Consider the following 16,872-nt stretch of genomic DNA (forward strand, 5'->3'; position numbering starts at 1 on the left):
CATCCATATGTACCCAAATTAAAATGATTCTGTGTTAGGGCCTGGGAAAATTTTCTAATTGTCAAGCAGTAAGAAGAGACGAAACTTTTCATTTAAACTACTCTACACTTATTTATGTGTTAAAATAAATAGTTCCACATGGTTTAAAAAGAATTTTTAAAACATTTAGCAGTCTCTGGTCCCCACCTTGAATCAGGCACCCATCCTACCTTCCTCCCTCCACTCAGAAATTTACATGGCAGATGTCTTAAACCCAAAATTTCATTGACCTCGTCTCTCCAGAAAATCCACCTGCCTTCACTGAGGGGAAGGGAGGAGTGGGTACCTGAGATTCAGGGCTGAAGGAGGAAATCTGGGAATCTGTTTCTTCAACAGCTTTTCCAAAATAATATTCCTTCTTTTCAGTCCTATTTGCATTCCCAGTTTCAAAGATGCTTCACGTCTTCATGCGTTCTAAGCTGCTTTGCTACTGGGCTTCACTCCCTACCCAGTTTAGATTTCAACTTCGTTCAGTCTGTTGACATTTAACCTTCATCTAGCTACTACGTTGTTATCTCCTATATTGCTTGTCTTGCCACTGTGGATTTGTGGCTTCAAAAAATCACTTTACTATCCTTTTATTGGGGTTTTAACAGGGTGTGTGATGGTTAATACTGAGTATCAAGTTGATTGGATTGAAGGATGCAAAGTATTGATCCTAGGTGTGTCTGTGAGGGTGTTGCCAATGCAGATTAACATTTGAGTAAGTGGCCTGAAGAAGACAGACTCACCCTTAATGTGAGTGATCACTATCTAATCTGCCATCAAATATAAAGCAGGCAGAAAAACATGAAAAGGCTAGACTGGCTTAGTCTCCCAGTCTACATTTTTCTTCCATGTGGGATGCTTCCTGCCCTCAAACATCTGACTCCAAGTTCTTCAGCTTTGGGACTCAAACTGGCTTCCTTGCTCCTCAGGTCGCAGATATCCTATTGTGGAGCCTGGTGGTAGTGTGAGTTAATACTACTTAATAAACTCCCCTTTTATACATATAAATAAAATAGAAGAAAACATTGCTTCTGTATATTATTATTGTTATATTAATCTTTTACTAAAGAGAGTTTATTAATTAGTATTAACTCACACTATCACAAGGTCCCACAATAGGAGACCATATATATATATATAATGAAAGAAAATAATGAACTCAGGGCTTCTAACTCCCAGATTCAGAAGCAGATACCGAGCCTCAAATCTTCTAAGACTGCCCTGAGTAAGTCTTATCTCCTGGAGAGAAGGAGCTGAAATTGCGGAAAATCAGACACAAGCTCTTATCGTGTAGTGGCTGACCAGCAATGAAAGGTACATGCACAGGCTTGCCAAGTGTCTACTGTTAAAGTGAGGGCATTAACTGAAAAGGAATGGGACCGTACAACTTAGAATAGAGATGTTTGGGAGGGCCCTGATGAAGCTGCAGACACCGAGTTTGTAAACTCTGTTAAACCTTTCTTGCCAGAAGAAACAGCTTCCACATTCCCAGTAATGGCAATATCCCCTCTCCAACCCAAGCTGCCATTTAGCCTTTCCACTTTTGTTTGAGGAGATAAACCCTGTGGTGCCTGAGGCAACAGTGATGGCCTCCCCTGAGGCAGTTGCCAGGCAAGATCATGTTGATTCTCCTCAGGAGCCACCCCCAACACCCCTGTTTGCTTCTGGACTTATAACTAAAGTGCTGGTGGGCCCCTAGAGGTGAGGTTCAGAGTATGACCCATGAGGAGGAGCGCTACACTTGAAAAGAACTGCTTGAATTTCTAATTTATATAAACAGAAATCTGGAGAACAGGCATGGGAAAAGATATTAAGGGTGTGGGATAATAGTGGAAGGAAACAGAGTTGGATCAGGAGGCATTTATTTATTTAGGTCCACTACATAGGGACTCTGCATTTAATGCTGCAGCTCAGGGAGTTAAAAAAAGGTTCTAATAGTTTATTTGTTTGGTTAGCTAAAAATGGATTAAAAGATGGCCCACTGTAAGTGAGCCAGAAATGCCTGATCTCCCTTAGTTTAATGTAGAGGAAGAGACCCAAAGGCTTAGGCAGATTGGAATGGTAAAATGGATTAGTCACTTTTGACCTACTCATTCCAGCTGGGAGGGTCCAAAAGATATATCCTTGACCAATGCCTTGAGAATAGATTTGTGAGAGCAGCCCCCATATCTTTGAAGAGCCCTATAACTGCTCTTCTCTGTATGTCAGATCTAACAGTGGGAACTGCAGTCACTCAACCACAGAACTGAAATACAATGGGAATAATTAAATTCTGAAGTGGCAGGGGCCAAGTAGTGGCCTTCAACCTTCAAAGACAAGGAGAGTATAGCTACCACAATGAACAGCAGAAGCAAACCATCAGTCAGAATAGTCTTACTTATATAAAGCTCTGGCATTGGCTAATTATGATGTTCCTAGAAGTGAAATTAATAGGAAGCCTACTGCATTCCTACTTAATTTATATAAGCAGAAAACTTGTGGGTCGAATAGAAAAGAGATTAATTTGAATTATAAAAACAGATAATCACAATCCCTCAATCAATTCCCACACATAAGCCAGTGTACAGACCCAGAATGCCTTGAATGAAGGGAGTCCAGGTCCCCTTGAGGAAGGGTCCCACTAAACTACTGGCAATTTATGCTGTTAATCTTTCTCCCATTCTTCCCCAAGAAAACCTTCATCCTTTTTTATCAGGGTAACTGTACATCAGGGAAAGGGAAATGATCAGACATTTTGGGGACTACTGGGCACTGGCTCTGAGGTGATGTTGATTCCAAGGACCCAAAATGTCATTGCGGTCCTCCAGTTAAAGTGGGGGCTTATGAAGGTCCAGTAATTAGTAGAGTTTTAGCTCTGGTCTGACTTATAGTGGGTCCCTGGAATCATCCTATGATCATTTCCCCAGTGCCAGAATATATAATCAGCATAGACATACTTAGCAGCTGGCAGAACCCCCACACTGGCTACCTGACTGGTAGAGAGGGCTATTAAGGTGGGAAAGGCCAAATGGAAGCCATTAGAGCTGCCTTTACCTAAAAAAATAGTGAATCAAAAACAATACTGCATCCCTCAAGGACCTAAAAGATGCAGGAGTGCTCATTCCCACCACATCCTCATTCAACTCTTCCATTTGGCCTGTACAGAAGACATATGAATCTTAGAGAATGACAGTGGATTGTCATAAGCTTAACCAAGTGGTGACTCCAACTGCAACTGCTGTAAAAGATGTGGTTTCACTGACTGAGCAAATTAACACATCTCCAGGTAACTGGTATTCAGCCATTGACTTGGCAAATGCCTTTTCTCCATTCCTGTCCATAAGGCCCACTGGAAGCAATCTGCCTTCAGCTGGTAAGACCAGCAATATACCTTTACTATCCCACCTCAGGGGTATATCAACTCTCCTGCTTTGTGTAATAATTGTATTCAGAAAGACCTTTATAACTTTTCCCTTCCACAGGATATCACCCTGGTTCATTACGTTGATGACATTATGCTGATTGGATCCAGTGAGGAAGAAGTAGAAAACACATTGAACTTATTTGTGAGACATCTGTGTGTTAGAGGATGGGAAATCCAACTAAAATTCAGGGTCCATCGGCTGGGTGTGGTGACTCACACATGTAATCCCAGCACTTTGAGAGGACAAGGGGGGCAGATCAGAAGATCAGGAGTTTGAGACCAGATTGGCCAACATAGTGAAACCCCATCTCTACTAAAAATTCAAACAATTAACTGGGCATGGTGGTGGATGCCTGTATTCCCAGCTACTTGAGAGGCTGAAGCAGGAGAATCACTTGAAGCAGGGAGGCAAAGGTTGCAGTGAGCTGAGATCATGCCACTGCACTCCAACCTGGGCAACAGTGTTAAAAAAAAAAAAAATCAGGCACAATCTACCTAGGTAAAATTTCTAGGGTCACGTTGTGTGGGGCATGTTGAGATATTCCTTCTAAGGTGAAGAATAAATTGCTGCGTTTGGCCCTTTCTACAACCAAGAAAGAGACACAATGCCTACTGGGCCTAATTGGATTTTGGAGGCAACACATTTCTCACTTGGGTATGTTACTCTGGCCCATTTATCAAGTGACTGGAAAGGCTGAGTGGAGTCCAAAACAGGAGAAGACTCTGCAACAGGTCCAGGCTGCTGTGCAAGCTGATCTGTCACTTGGGTCATATGACCCAGCAGATCCAATGGTGCTTGAGATGTCAGTGGCAGATATGGATGCTGTTTGGAACTTCTGGCAGGCCCCCATAGGTAAATCACAGTGGAGACCTCTAGAATATTGGAGCAAGCCTTTCCATCTTCTGCAGATAACTACTCTGCTTTTGAGAGACAGCTTTTGGCCTGTCGCTGGGCTTTGGGAGAAACTGAACATTTGACTATGGATCATCAAGTCACCATGTGACCTGAAATACCTATAATGAACTGGGTGCCTTCTGATCCATCTAGCTATAAAGAGGGTCATGCACAGCAGCAGTCCATCACTGAATGGAAGTGGTATTTACATGACGGGGCTCCAACAGGTCCTGAAGGAACAAGTAAGATACATGAAGAAGTGGCTCAAATGCCCACGGTGTCCACTCCTGCCACACTGCCTTTTCTCCCCCAGCCTGCACTGATGGCCTCATGGGGAGTTTTCTATGATCAGTTGACAGGCGAAGAGAAGACAAGGGCCTGGTTCACAGACGGTTCTGCACAATATGCAGTCATCACTTGAAAGTGGACAACTGCAGCACTACAGACCATTTTTAGGACATCCCTGAATGATAGCAGTGAAGGGAAATTTTCTGAGTGGGCAGAACTTCAAGCAATGCACCTGACTGTGCACTTTTCATGGAAGAAGAAATGGCCAGATGTGCTATACTGATTGACCGGCTTTAGCCACTAGTTTGGCTGGATGGTCAGGGACTTGGAAGAAGCCATTGGAAAATTGGTGACAAAGAAATTGGGAAAGAAGTACGTGGATGGACCTCTCTAAGTGGTCAAAAACTGTGAAGATATTTGTATCCCCTGTGAGTGCTCACCAAGTGACCTCAGCAAAGAAGAATTTTAATAATCAAGGGGATAGAATGACCCATTCCATGGACACCACTCAGCCTTTTTCCCCAACCACCCCTGTTATCACTCAATGAGCCCATGAATAAAGTGGCCACGGTGGCAGGGATGAGATTACGCATGGCTTAGCAACATTGACTTCTGCTCACCAAGGCTAACCTGGCTATAGCCACTGCTAAGTGCCGAATTTGCCAGCAGCGAAGACCAACCCTGAGCCCTAGATATAGGACCATTCCTAGGGGTGATCAGCCAGCTACCTAGTGGCAGATTGATTATATTAGACCTTTCTCATCATGGAAAGAGCAGGGGTTTGTCTTCACTAAAACAGATGCTTACTCCAGATATGGGTTCGCCTATTCCAAAGACAATGCTTCTGCCAAGACTACCATCTGTGGACTCACAGGATGCCTTATCCACTGTTCTGGTATTCCACACAGCATTGCATCTGACCAAGGCACTTTATGGCTAAAGAAGTGTGGCACTGGATTCATGCTTATGGAATTCACTAGTCTTACCATGCTGTTCATCACCCTGAAGCAGTTGGATTGATAGAATGGTGGAATGGACTTCTGAAGTCACAATTACAATGCCAACTAGGTGACAATATTTTGAAGGGCTGGAGCAAAGTTCTCCTGAAGGCTGTGTATGCTCTGAATTAGCATCCAATGTATAGTTCTGTTTCTCACATAGCGAGGATTCATGGTTCCAGGAATCCAGTGGTGGAAGTGGAAGTGGCACCATGCACCATCACCTTTAGTGATCCACGAGCAAAATTTTTGCTTCCTGTTCCTGCTACATTACATTCTGCTGGCCTAGAGGTCTTAGTTCCAGAATAAGAATGCTGCCACCTGGAGGCACAATAATTCCATTGAACTCTAGAAGCCAAGATTGCCACCTGGACACTTTGGGGTCCTCCTACCTTTAAGTCAACAAGCTAAGAAGGGAGTTACAGTATTGGCTCTGGTCACTGGCCCAAACTATAAAAATGAAATCAGTCTACTATTCCACAGTGGAGATAAGGAAGAGTGTGCATGGAATACAAGAGATCCATTAGGGCATCTCTTAGTATTGCCATGCACTGTGATTAAGGTCAATGGGAAACTATAACAGCCCAATCCAGGCACGACTACAAATGACCCAGACCCTTCAGAAATGAAGGTTTGGGTCACTCCACCTGGAAAAAAATCAAACAAGACCTGCTGAGGTGCTTGCTGAAGGCAAATGGAATACTGAATGGGTAGCAGAAGGTAGTCATCAACACCAGCTATAAATATGTGACCAGTTGCAGAAACGACTGTAATTGTCATAAGTATTTCCTCCTTTTGTCAAAAAGATGTTTGTGCATGTATACACTTGTATTAAGAAAATATTACATTTCATTTTTCCTTTGTCTTGATATAAGATTTATTGACATGCAATTTAACAATACTTAAATTCATATCAGTATTTAAGTATTGTTAACATTATGTAATAGCATTTGGGTTGGGGAAGTGGTGCATTACCAGTTGTAAGAGGGATAGTTGTACTATGTTACACATAATTATCACCTTATTGTCTTTATTTGAAGATTATGTATAATCTCAGGAGATGTCTATGGACTCAAGTTGACAAGGGATGGACTTGTGATGGTTAATACTGAGTGTCTACTTGATAGGATAGAAGGATGCATAGTACTGATGCTGGGTGTGTCTGTGAGGATGTTGTCGAAGGACATTAATATTTGAGTCAGTGGGCTGAGAAAGGCAGACCCACCTTTAATCTAGGTGGGCACGATCTAATCAGCTGCCAGCAAATATAAAGCAGGCAATAAAAACACAAAAAGGCTAGACTGGCATAGCCTCCCAGCCTGCATCATTCTCTGGTGCTAGATGCTTCCTGCCCTCAAACATCAGATTCCAAGTTCTTCAGCTTTGGGACTTGGACTGGTTTCCTTGCTCCTCAGATTACAGCCTACTGAGGGACGTTGTAATCCTGTGAGTAATACTACTTAATAAACCTCATAAACTCTAGTTCTGTCCCCCTAGAGAAGCTTGACTAATACAGAGAGCATGAGTTAAAATGTGTGTGTGCAATCTTTCATGTTTTAGCCAAAAACCTCAACCTTTGCTTTTTCTCTATATACTCGTACATTAGAAATTTACTGGTATACTTTCCTTTTTTTTCCCCCAGATTTTTAAAGAAAACCCTTTATATTGAAAAAATAATAATAATAATGGACTCTCATTTCAAAGCACAGTATATGTGAGTCAATCAATCTGAAACAATAACCATAACTCAAAAGCTCCAAGACAGGAAATAAAACAGTACATATATATATATTAAGTTTTTGTCATAATTGAAGTTCCTCTTCATATTTACAAAAATGAAATCAGGAAATACTGAAAGCAGCAAGATTCTTCTTTTTCATTTAATAATGAATTCCAGTAGCCTGAATCAAAATTTTCAAAGTTTTCTTTTCATAAACCACATTCTTGAATTAAAGTTATGATTGGAATATTAACATGTCCATAGGGAAAGCTTCCTAGTCTATTTCAAAATCATATAAATAAAGAGCAGTTTTAATATGTCATTGCTGCTTTAAAAAATTTCCACACTTGCATAAAATGTACTGCTATTCTGAAGTACATTCCTTTGTAAGTATCAACCCTAGAGCTTAAAGAGTGCCTAGACATACCAAGCAGAATCTGTTCTTATCAAAAGATCATAATCATTTAACATTTGAATCATTACATTTCTAGCCTGCCTTATGATAATGTTTGAGAAAGCCAACTCTATGCACATAAACCAGTACATCTAGATGAAACAGATAAATTCCTGTGTACTTACACCCTCCAAAGACTAAAACAGAAAGAAGTTGATTCCCTGAATAGACCAATAACAAGGTCTGAAGTTGAGGCAGCAATAAATAGCCTACCAACCAAAAAAAGTCCAGGAACAAATGGGTTCACAGCTGACTTCTACCAGACATACAAAGAGGAGTTAGTACTATTGCTTTTGAAACTATTCCAAACAATACAAAAAGAGGGAATACTTCCTAACTCATTTTATGAGATCAACATCATCCTGATACCAAAACCTGGCAGAGACACAACTAAAAAGGAAAACTTCAGGCCATCAGTATCCATGATGAGCATCAATGCAAAAACCTTCAAAAAAAAAAATACTGGCAAACCAAATGCAACAGCACATCAAAAAGATTATCCATCACGATCAAGTAGGCTTCATCCTGGGGATGCAAGGCTGGTTCAACATACAGAAGTCTATAAACGAAATCCATCACATAAACGAAAATAAAGACAAAAACCACAAAATCATCTCAAGATATGCAGAGAAGGCCTTCGACAAAATTCAACAGCCCTTTATGCAAAAATCTTTCAATAAACGAGGCATTGATGGTACCTCAGACTAGGTATCTCAAAATAATAAAAGCTATTTATGACAAACCCACAGCCATATCATACTGAATGAGCAAAAATTAGAAGCATTCCCTTTGAAAACTGGCACGAGACAACGGTGCCCTCTCTCACCATTCCTATTCAATATAGTATTGGAACTTCTAGCCAGAGCAGTCAGGCAAGAAAAAGAAAGGGTATTCAATTAGGAAAAGAGGAAGTCAAATTGCCTCTATTTGCAGATTACATGACTGTACATTTAGAAGACCCCCATCCTCTCAACCCAAAATCTCCTTAAGATGATAAGTAACTTCAGCAAAGTCTTAGGATACAAAATCACTGTGCAGAAATCACAAGCATTGCTATATACCAATAACAGATAAGCAGAGAGCCAAATCATGAGTGAACTCACATTCACAATTGCTACAAAGAGAATAAAATAACTAGGAATACACTAACAAAGGATGTGAAGGATTTCTTCAAGGAGAACTACAAACCACTGCTCAATGAAATAAAGAGGACACAAACAGATGGAGAAACATTCCATGCTCATGGTTAAGAATCATCAATTTTGTGAAAAAGGCCATACTGCCCAAAGTAATTTATAGATTCAATGTTATCCCCATCAAGCTACCATTGACCTTCTTCACAGAACTGGGAAAAACCATTTTAAACTTCATACGGAACTTAAGAAAAGCCCGCATAGCCAAGGCAATCCTAAACAGAAAAAACAAAGCTGAAGGCATCATGCTACCTGACTTTGAACTATACTATAAGGCTACAGTAATCAAAAGAAGCATAGTACTAGTATCAAAACAGAGATATAGACCAACGGAACAGAACAGAGACCTCAGAAGTAATGTTACACATCTACAACCATCTGATCTTTGACAATCCTGAAAAAAAAACAAGCAATGGGGAAAGGAGTCCCTGTTTAATAGTGTTGGGAAAACTGGCTAGCCATGTGCAGAAAGCAGAAGCTGGACCCCTTCCTGACACCTTACACTAAAATTAACTCCAGATGGATTAAAGACTTCAACATAAGACCTAACACCAAAAAAACCCTGGAAGAAAATCTAGGCAAAACCATTCAGGACATAGACATAGGCAACGACTTCATGACTAAAACACCAAAAGCACTGGCAACAAAAGCCAAAATAGACAAATGGGATCAAATTAAACTTAAGGGCTTCTGCACAGCAAAAGAAACAATTAGAGTAAACCAGCAGCCGACAGTATGGGGAAAAAATTTTGCAAGCTGGATATTACCCCATCTGACAAAGGGGTAATATCCAGAATCTACAAAGAACTAAAGTAGATTTACAAGAAAATAACAACCCCATCAAAGGGTGGATGAAGGATATGAACAGACACTTTACAAAAGAAAGAAGACATTTATGTGGCCAACAAATAGATGAAAAAATGCTCATCATCACTGGTCATTAGAGAAATGCAAATCAAAACCACATTGTGATTGCCACAGTTAGAATGGCGATCATTAAAAAATCTGGAGACAACAGATGCTGGAGAGGATATGGAGCAATAGGAACACTTTTACACTGCTGGTGGAAGTGTAAATTAGTTCAACCATTGTGGAGGACAGTGTGGCGATTCCTAATGGATCCAGAAATAGAAATACCATTTGACCCAGCAATCCCATTACTAGGTATATACCCTTAAGATTATAAATCATTCTATTATAAACATGTACATGCATGTTCACTGCAGCACTGTTTATAACAGCAAAGACCTGGAACCAACCCAAATTTCCATCAATGATAGACTGGATAAAGCAAATGTGGCACATATACACCATGGAATACTATGCAGCCATAAAAAAGGATGAGTTCATGTCCTTTGCAGGAACATGAATGAATCTGGAAACCACCATTCTCAGCACACTGACACAAGAACAGAAAACTAAGTATTGCATGTTCTCATTCATAGGTTGATGTTGAACAATGAGAACACATGGACACAGGGAAGAGAACATCACACATTGGGATCTGTGAAGGGGGGCGGCTCAGGGAAGGATAGTCGGGGGTGGGGAAGTATAACATTGGGAGAAATGCCTGATGTAGGTGATGGGGGGATAGAGGCAGCAAACCAACATGGCATGTGTATACCTATGCAACAATCCTGCAAGTTCTGCACATATACCCCAGAACCTAAAGTATAATTTTTTAAAAAATGTTTAAGACAGCAAGAAACTCTTCATATGTCAGTAAGTGAACAGAGAAAGGACCATTTTCAGCATAAAAGCAGCTCATGGGTTTCGTAATGAAAAAAACACATACAAGATAGCATTTGCTTTGATGAGAAAACTGAGCTAATCTGAGTGAGGGGAAAAAAAAAAACAGTAACGAAACTGGAAGCCAGATTGGTATTTTGCATCATGTATGCTTGTTTGAAAGTCTTTGGTCCTGAAGTAAATATTTGGCAACCACAGTGATTATCAGTTAAAGCAATTTCAACAAAATAAGAAGTCATCATAAACAGGCTATTTGTCTCAAAGAGCAGTACCTATATTATAAAGATTACACTTCATGGCTTAACACAACCATTTTCAAAATTTAACTCCTATTATCTTCTTACAAATTAAGAGAATATCATTTGTGTTCCATCATGCAGTTACAAAAAAGTAAAAGAAAAGTAAAAACAAAACAAAAACTGTCATGCCTAATTTTAGAATATTGTATTATGTAGCAATCTAAAACATTCAAAACAAATTAAAGAGTTTAACTTATGTGACAGGCAGATAAGCATTTCAAAAGCATAACAAAGTCCAATTATGTAGTGCAAAATGCAGACAGGAGTAGAATCTAACATTATGCAGACATTTTCTAAATAAAAGCTCCCTGTAGGACAACTATACATAAACATGGGTAACGTAAGCAAAGACTAGTTCTGTGGAACGGTTTGAAATCAAAAGTCTGAAACACAATACATTTCTCAGGTAGGCATCAAGTTAACCTGAAAATTTCTCATGTGGGTTATTCTGAATTTCTTTTCATCAGATAGTCTAGTCACATCAACAACACATGTGATTTGCCAGGGGAAAAAAAAAAAATTCCCCCTAAGCAAAACACCATTCCAGATCCAGTACACATAAATATATCACTCTCATTGGAAGTGCTATTAGAATAGTCTTTGTAACTAGCCCAAAGCATATATTTAAGAAGTTGTTATAAATTGTTTTGTGATGTTCATATGTTTAATTCTTAGGCTAACTGTTTTTTGATAAATACAGCACTGTGCTTTTTGCAAGAATGGAAACCTCAAAATAATCACCATTATGCTTCTAAGACTTATGGGAGAATAAACTAGAATGGTCCACAGATATAAAATGAAATCCACAATGTTGGAATTATAAATGTTTAGAGTGGCCCAGATTAGAAGACAAGCCAAAACCACCACTAGAAGAACGAAATATAATATGGTCCAACATGTATCCTTAAAGTTTTGTCTGAACCCTCAGTCTGAATTGTGAGGATTGATCTTCAGTTCAGTCCAGCCAGCAGAAATTGACTGTACAATATTCTGTTGTATTTATTGTACAGACTGTGTACATTCCAGTAGGTTCCTTTAGTGCTACACTGTTGTACTTTTTGTCCCAGCAATTTGAGGGTGTGCAAATTCCACAAAGTCATCAATAAGAAAGGGCCATGCTTCTTCATCATAATTAGGCATGTAATCTGCAATCATTATACTAAAGTCTAAAAGAAGATTCTGGGGGATCCAAGATGGCCAAATAGGAACACCTCTGGATTGCAGTTCCCAGTGAAAATGCAGTGGGTGAGTGATTATCGCATTTCCAAACAAATTTTTACTGCCCACAGACCAGGAGATTCCCAGGCGGAAAAGGACCATCAGCCTCGAGTGTGGCCGTTTTAGCCAGCGCAGCAGGTCTCCAAACAAAAACTCACACAAATCCAGGTGCCTTTTCAACTGATGACAAGAACACCTGGAAGATAGAGTCACTCATTCAACTGATAAAAAGGGGACTGAAACAGGAAGCCAGGTGATCTGGCTCTGCTGGTCCCACCCCCACAAAGAACAGCAATCTAAAATGCTCTGGATTGAGAGTTTCACAGCAAGCACATCTGGACCTGGGACAGTCCACCTTCTGTGGGGGAAGGGTATCCGCCATTACCAAGGCAGTCCACCACTACTGAGGCAGTCCACCATTACCAAAGCAGTCTACCAGACATAAAAAGAGGAGCTGGTACCAATCCTTCTGAAACTATTCCAAACAAAACAAAAAGAGGAAATCTTTCCCAAATCATTTTATGAGACCAACATCATCCTGATACCAAAACCCGGCAAAGACTCAACAAGAAAAGAAAACTTCAGGCCAATATCCATGATGAACATAGATGCAAAAATCTTCAATAAAATATGGGCAAACCAATTGCAACAGCACATCAAAAAACACATCACGATCAAGTAGGCTTCATCCTGGGGATACAAGGCTGGTTCAACATACACAAGTCTGTAAACATAATTCACCATATAAACAGAACCAAAGACAAAAACCACGATTATCTCAATAGATGCAGAGAAGGCCTTTGACAAAATTCTACATCCCTTTATGCTAAAAAACTCTCAATAAACTAGGTAACGACGGAACATATCTCAAAATAATAAAAGCTATTTACAACAAACCCACAGCCAATATGATACTGAATGGGCAAAAACTGGAAGGATTCCCTTTGAAATCTGGCACTAGACAAGGATGACCTCTCTCACCAATCATATTAAATATAGTATTGGAAGTTCTAGCCAGAGCAATCAGGCAAGAAAAAGAGGTAAAGGGTATTCAATTAGGAAATGAGGAAGTCAAATTGTCTCTATTTGCAGACGACATGATTGTATATTTAGAAGACCCTATCATCTCAGCCCAAAATTTCCTGAAACTGATAAGCAACTTCAGCAAAGTCTCAGGATACAAAATCAATGTGCAAAAATCACAAGCATGCCTATACACCAATAATAGACATAAAGAGAGCCAAATCAAGGACGAACTGCCATTCACAGTTGCTGCAAAGAGAATAAAATACCTAGGAATACAACAAAGGATGTAAAGGACCTCTTCAAGGAGAACTACAAATCACTGCTCAACAAAATAAGAGAGGACATAAATGGATGGAGAAACATTCCATGTTCATGGTTAAGAAGAATCAATATCGTGAAAATGGCCATACTGCTCAAAGTAATTGACAGATTCAACACTATCCCCATCAAACTACCGATGACCTTCTTCACAGAGCTGGAAAAAACCACCTTAAATTTCCTATGGAATTCAAAGAGAGTCCGCATAGCTGAATCAATTCTACGCGAAAAGAACAAAGTTGGAGGCATCACACTACCTGACTTCAAACTACACTACACGGCTACAGTAATCAAAACATGTTACTGGTACCAAAACAGAGATATAGACCAATGGAACAGAACAGAGGCCTCAGAGGCAATGCCACACATCCACAATCGTCTCATCTTTGACAAATCTGACAAAACAAGCAATGGGGAAAGGTGTCCCTGTTTAATAAATGGTGCTGGGAAAACTGGCTAGCCATGTGCAGAAAGCAGAAACTGGACCACTTTCAGACACCTTATACTAAAATTAACTCCAGATGGATTAAACACTTAAACATAAGACCTAATAATATAAAAACCCTAGAAGAAAACCTAGACAAAACCATTCAAGACATAGGTATAGGCAAGGACTTCATGACTAAAACACCAAAAGCATTGGCAACAAAAGCCAAAAGAGACAAATGGGATCTAATCAAACTCCAGAGCTTCTGTGCAGCAAAAGAAACAATCATTAGAGTGAACCATCAACCAACACAATAGGAGAAAAATTTTGCAATCTACCCACCTGACAAAGGGCTGATATCCAGAATCGACAAAGGGCTGATAACCAGAATCTACAAAGAACTAAAACAGATTTTCAAGAAAAAAACAAACAAACAAACCCATCCAAAAGAGGGAATAGGATATGAACAGACACTTTTCAAAAGAAGACATATATGAGGCCAAAAAACACATGAAAAAAGGCTCATCATCACTGATTACTAGAGAAATGCAAATCAAAACCACACTGAGATACGATCTCACACCAGTTAGAATAGGGATCATTATAAAATCTCGAGACAATAGACGCTAGAGAGGATGTGGAGAAAAAGGAACACTTTTACACTGTTGGTGGGAGTGTAAATTAGTGCAACCATTGTGGAAGACAGTGTGGCAATTCCTCAAGGACCTAGAAATAGAAATTCCATTTGGCCCAGCAATCCCATTACTCAGTATATATCCAAAAGATTATAAATGGTTCTATTATAAGGACACATGCACACAAATGTTCATTGCAGCACTGTTTACACCAGCAAAGACTTGGATGCCAAGCCAAATGCCCATTGATGATAGACTGGACAGGGAAAATGTGGCACATATACACCATGGAATACTATGCAGCCATCAAAAACGATGAGTTCGTGTCCTTTGTAGGGACATGGATGAACCTGGAAACCATCATTCTCAGCAAACTGACACAAGAACAGAAAATCAAACACCACATGTTCTCACTCATAGGCGGGTGTTGAACAATGAGAACACATGGACACAGCATCACACACTGAGGTCTGTAGGAGACAACTAGGGGAGGGACAGTGGGGGGTGGGTAGTTGGAGAAGGATAACATGGGGAGAAATGCCATATATAGGTGATGGGGAGGAAGGCAGCAGACCACATTGCCATGTGTGTACCTATGCAACAATCCTGCATGTTCTTCACATGTACCCCAAAACCTAAAATGCAATAAAATATATTTTAAGAAAGAAGATTCCAAGTGTCTTTTGATATTGATCATTTATGATGTTCCAACAAAAATTTATTCCATAAGTCTAAGAATTTAAATCTTCCATCAAGCACTAAGTTCCAGTATGTAATGGTCATTTCTAGATCTAATCCTTTAAATCCTCCTGGTTCTTTCAATTCTTGTTCCATCTTGGAAATCTAGGCCTTTAGTTTTTCTACTCTGTCACATCCTAATTCTGTCATGCCACCCATGAACTCCCATTTGAAGAACTCACACTGTGTTGCTACTCTGAACTTCCATGCAACAATCAACACACTAATTCTGGCTGGCTGGAGTGCCAGGTCATCACAGAACTGCTGTATACAATCTATTCCATTTTATTCTCATCTTGAGAATCTTTGTATCTATTGTACAGTTGTTCTAACTTCGTCCTGTCCAATGATCATTTTACACTGCCTCATATACAGAGTTCAGGATTTTGGAAGAAATTATCTGTTGCAATATCTAACTTCCAGTCATTTTGAGATAGACAACTTACTGCTGTTTTTTCACTAGACTTTGTGAAGATCATAAACTGACGAACTTTATCCTTCTGCGATGATTTCAACTTGTTCATGCTGGTGTCCTCCAATCCTCTCCCAGGATACTTTCTATAATTAAAAATAAATGCAAAATTAGCCTATGGAATCTGTGATAACTTTTCTTCTATGCAGAGACTTTCTAGAAGTTTTTCACCATTTCTTGTTTTGTGGCTAATTCTAGGTGCTTAAACTTGTTTGAAAATGTATCTCTAAAGTGTTGCATCCTCTATATAATCCAAATACATTCAAAATAATATTCAGCAAAAAGATCAATCAAGTCACCTATATAACAATTATTAAAGCCAAGTGCTATTTTTTATACAAAATGATTCAGAATACAGTTTATGAAGGTAAACTTCACAAAAAAAAAATGTAACAACTGTTTGTTCTGTATGTTATTCAGGCTGCCAAATATAAAAGCACTTGAAACATAATTTATACTAGATCCTTCTGCTTATAGTACCCTAATGCTCTCCTCTTATAGAATGATGAGCCATATTTATTCTTAAAGTATAGTTTAAATATAACTTTCCTTTTTCTTTAGTTGTCTCTTTTCCCTTTTATTTCTTAGAGCATACAACACAAGGTACTGAATTGATTTAGTCTATATCTATACCAGATTTTGAGCTACTCAAAGACAGAATCTGTGTTCTATTTTCTTTTGGTGTCATCAGTAGCTAGTACAGTAACTAGAACTCAAAAAAGTATCAGTAAATAATCCTGAACTTAATTATAATAATGTAAATACCCCTTCTACTTGAGAAAGCCCAAGCATGAATAGGGAGAAATGGGGGTGAATATTTAATTTAAAGTCTACAATGAAAAGACTATGTATTGATCCAGTTTTTCCTCACTAAAACTACTTGGGGAAGGTATCATCCATATTTGACAGAAGAAAGAATTGAGACTCAAAGAACTTGATCAAAATCAAAGCTAATAAATGTTAGAACAAAAGCATTTGAACGCTTATCTTGTTCCAAAACTAGAGTTTTAGT

At 39.3% G+C, this 16,872-nt stretch overlaps 2 pseudogenes; one reads left to right on the forward strand and one right to left on the reverse strand.

Annotated features, from left to right (window-relative positions):
- Nucleotides 1-2,610: 2,610 nt before the first annotated feature.
- Nucleotides 2,611-6,384, forward strand: LOC141585489 (uncharacterized; annotated as a pseudogene).
- A 5,683-nt stretch (nt 6,385-12,067) lies between these two features.
- LOC101027685 (DCN1-like protein 1) lies at nt 12,068-15,930 on the reverse strand (annotated as a pseudogene).
- Nucleotides 15,931-16,872: the final 942 nt, after the last annotated feature.

The sequence above is a fragment of the Saimiri boliviensis genome, chromosome 8 (assembly GCF_048565385.1).
Source record: "Saimiri boliviensis isolate mSaiBol1 chromosome 8, mSaiBol1.pri, whole genome shotgun sequence".
NCBI lineage: Eukaryota > Metazoa > Chordata > Mammalia > Primates > Cebidae > Saimiri > Saimiri boliviensis.